Here is a 3,531-nt window from a genome sequence, read left to right on the forward strand (position 1 = left end):
AGACAATCTGATGACTGGGCCAGGGCGCGCTCTTTTTCCATTTCACAGCGAACCCCAGACGCATGAGATGATGAATCACTGTCTGTGTCGTGTGTGTGTGTGATCGCCAGCTCTGTTGAACAAGTAAGTCGTCTAGGTAGGCTAAAACCCTTATACCCTGATAACTTAACAGTGCTATTGCCGCCTCCACACATTTGGAAAACATGCGAGGTGCCAGGGCGTACCCGAATGGCATCCTCGTGTATTCGTACGCCGCCCCTTGAAAAGCGAAACGCAGAAACCTCCTGTGATGCGGATTTACCGGCACATGAAAGTACTCGTCCTTCAGGTCTATGCTCGTACAAAAGTCTCTCCTCTGGACACATTCCAGCAGACGTTTTGTCGTCAGCATTCGAAAGGGCCGTTTGGCTATGCTCTCGTTGAGAACGCGTAGATCCAATATTGTCCTCATTCCCGCCGTCTTTTTGGGCAGCAGGAAGTAGGGCGAATATAGCCCCCTGTTCCTTTGCTCCTGGGGAATTACTGTGACTGCCTCCTTCGCCAAAAGTTCCGTAATCTCTGTAACAAGAGTGGCGACTTTTTCCGGCGTTTTCATCACCATCTCCACCACCCCCCTGAATGGGGGAGGGGTCCGATGAAATTGGATGGCATAACCATTCTCCAGAGTCCTGTCTTGCCAGGGGGAGAGGGTACAGCTTCACTGCCACTCCCAATAATGCTGAGAGTGCGGCAGAGCGCGAAGCTGTGGTGCATTCAGTAGGAAGGACCTGTATTCCTCTACGGCCCTCGCCGCTACTGTTCCCCGACCAGTGAAGTGGTGGAACAGCTCAAGGCGGGCCTCCCATGAAAGGGAGAGGAAACATGAGCGCGTTCTGAGAGAAACGGGGGCGCCGACACGTTGGTTATACTCGTAACCTCGTTGTCCCAGCCCTCCGTGAACGCAGCACAGGTCTGAACTGCACTGACTGAGGTGCTCGCCTGAGTCAGAGCGCCGTCTCCCAATAGCGATTGCATCATCATTCCAGTAACTGGCTGTGTACGCAGGCTACTATTTGAAACCTGTACCACAACACTCCTAGCAGTCTGTGGTGTAAGGTTTTTATGAGGTATAACAAGGCAGCTCATCAAAGATGTCTGCCTTGTTCCCTTATTCACACCTGCCTCATGTGTATGCTCAGCTACGCACCCGTAGTGGGCTGTGCTACACTCAGAGTGGTGAGGAGGAGATAGGGAGAGAGTAAAGGCACCTGAACGGTCTCGGGTGTATCATGGAAAAGGGGCTCTCTTGTGACAAAGTCAATTAGAGCCAACTCTTTATTAGACACACAACACACAGTTTCCTCCATACCCTCAACAGTATGGTGGGGGGGAACAGTGGGCACAGTCAACAAGGCGCTGCGCCGTCTTCCGTTCTCTCCCCCTCGCCATGTCATAAACGGCGTCTCTTCTGGCCGCCCTTCGGGTGATGCCAGGATGACGCGTTAATGACCTCTCTCGCCGGCAGAATGGTCGGAACCTCTGGCGCTACAGGAGGGGCGGGGCCCGCTCCCTTTTCTGCTGGAGGCCGCCGTCTGACGCCGGGCACGACGCCAAGCAGTAGATCCAGTAAACTAGAGCGCCCTGCTAACGGTAGGTGTCTAAACAGGTGCTTTTGTTCTCGTCTAGTTTTATGAATTGCTCCGTCGCATCTTTGACGGCGACCCCAAACAAGCCATCGTCAGTAGCGTGGATCTGTCAGAATCCTTCATGGCCATCAGACAGCCAGAGGTGCCTCCCATGAGCCCTCCACATATTTACTAAGCGAGGGCATGGCAGGGGCCAAGGGCTCTGCCGCCCTCCTAGGCCGAGAGTAAGGGCCGCCCTCCATGTCCACTTCCGGGTTGGAGGGAATGGGGGGCAGCTTAATCTCCAGCCGCTTAGCAGCCCTCTCAATGAGCCCTGGATAATCAGAGCGCAGAGAGGCAGTGGCGTAGGACGGGGCTGCTGAAAATTCAGAGCCTGTGTCGTCATCACCAAGGGGGATTTCCTGAGGGAAAGGGGTCTTAAACGTCTGGGTCAGCGTTATGGATTGTTCCAATGGAATATCCCTGTCATCTCCTGAGTCAGCGCCCTCAGATGATGCCTCAGAAGCTGAGGCTAGCACCGATAACACGTCCTCTAGAGGGATATCCTCCCGAAAAAATGCCCATCGCTGCTTCGTCTCCTTCAAAGAAAGGAGGGAGCAGCTGGAGCATAGTGGGGGATCTATGAGGCCGCTCCAAGCGCACTGTGATCCTAAGCACACAAAACATAAGTCGTGTGAGTCCACAGCAGCCATGGAGGAGCAGCGACATTGAGCTCTGAAAATAGCTTTTGGGGGTGGAAAATCTCTGGGTGTACTCATTTTAGGACGACGTCGAGACTTGGAAATCGACTGCGACTTTTTCGTCCTGAATCTTCTCTTCTCATCGGCTTCTTCAGTCCAGTCCAGTCGCTGAAGATAAAGGGAGGCTGATTGAGGGGAAGCGTCCCCTCTTATAGGGACACCTGTACTCCTAATGGCTGCAGGTGTGTGCATAATTTTGTCTCAGGCTGTTCGCAGCCTAGGCAGCGGGGTAAACCAATAGGAGCAGAGCTCCCCTATGGGACTCCGCTCCACTCATAGAACTTGTTCACACTCTGTTTACTCTAGTCCTGGTTCTCGCAGGTTGTCCCCGAACCCACTTGCCAAGTTTTCGGGGGCTGTGGGGTAAAAGTCACAGTCTGACTGACTGTCCTGGTGAAGTATTTGTTCTGTTTTTGGTCAAAAACACACAGACACAAACACACTATCCTGGTGAATGCCAATTATATGTTTATTTTTTAAAAGAAAAATTGAGGGAAAACGCTGGACCGCACAAAGTGCTTCGCCCTTCTTTCAGTTTGGAATAGTTTTCTTTCTCTTTTCTTCTGCTGGCTGTTTATCTACCTCCATGTAGTTTTTTCCTTGACAATGGGAGAACAGCGTTGCACCGTTCCCGGAGGTACTGCAATACCGGGTCGATGCTTGGAGCGGACGGAGCAAGCCCCATTTCCGACTCCCTGTTCGAAAAATCCATTTAATATGTAGTTCCCCGATGGGGGACGTATCAGATATTAAACCGATAAGAACAGATTTTTTATTTTGGAAAGATATTGATGCATTTCCTTTTTTTAAACAGCTCCATATATATTTTTAATTCATTTACACACACAAAATCGGCATAAAAAGCATTAAAACCAGCATTTATATATTACATTTACATTTGTTAAAAAATACAAGTTGTTTCTTTAAAACAATAAAGCAACCATGCATAAAAGTACCCTTTCTTGTAAAAGGCCAATCTGTAAAAAGGCAATTAAAATGTACACAAATGATTTAACAAAGGTAAAACATTTTTAAGACATGGCAAACTTGTCAAGAGTCACTTTGTTAAAAAGCTGTCTTCTGTCCTTTGTACGGGAATGGGGTGAGTCCTTATCAAAAAAGCCTCCTCCTGCTCTTCCGAATCAACTCTGTACCCATCCGTCGGG

At 50.1% G+C, this 3,531-nt stretch overlaps 1 pseudogene; it reads right to left on the reverse strand.

The window, feature by feature from the left end:
• Window positions 1-2,980: 2,980 nt before the first annotated feature.
• On the reverse strand, window positions 2,981-3,154 carry LOC121558776 (annotated as a pseudogene).
• Window positions 3,155-3,531: the final 377 nt, after the last annotated feature.

The sequence above is a fragment of the Coregonus clupeaformis genome, unplaced genomic scaffold (assembly GCF_020615455.1).
Source record: "Coregonus clupeaformis isolate EN_2021a unplaced genomic scaffold, ASM2061545v1 scaf0328, whole genome shotgun sequence".
NCBI lineage: Eukaryota > Metazoa > Chordata > Actinopteri > Salmoniformes > Salmonidae > Coregonus > Coregonus clupeaformis.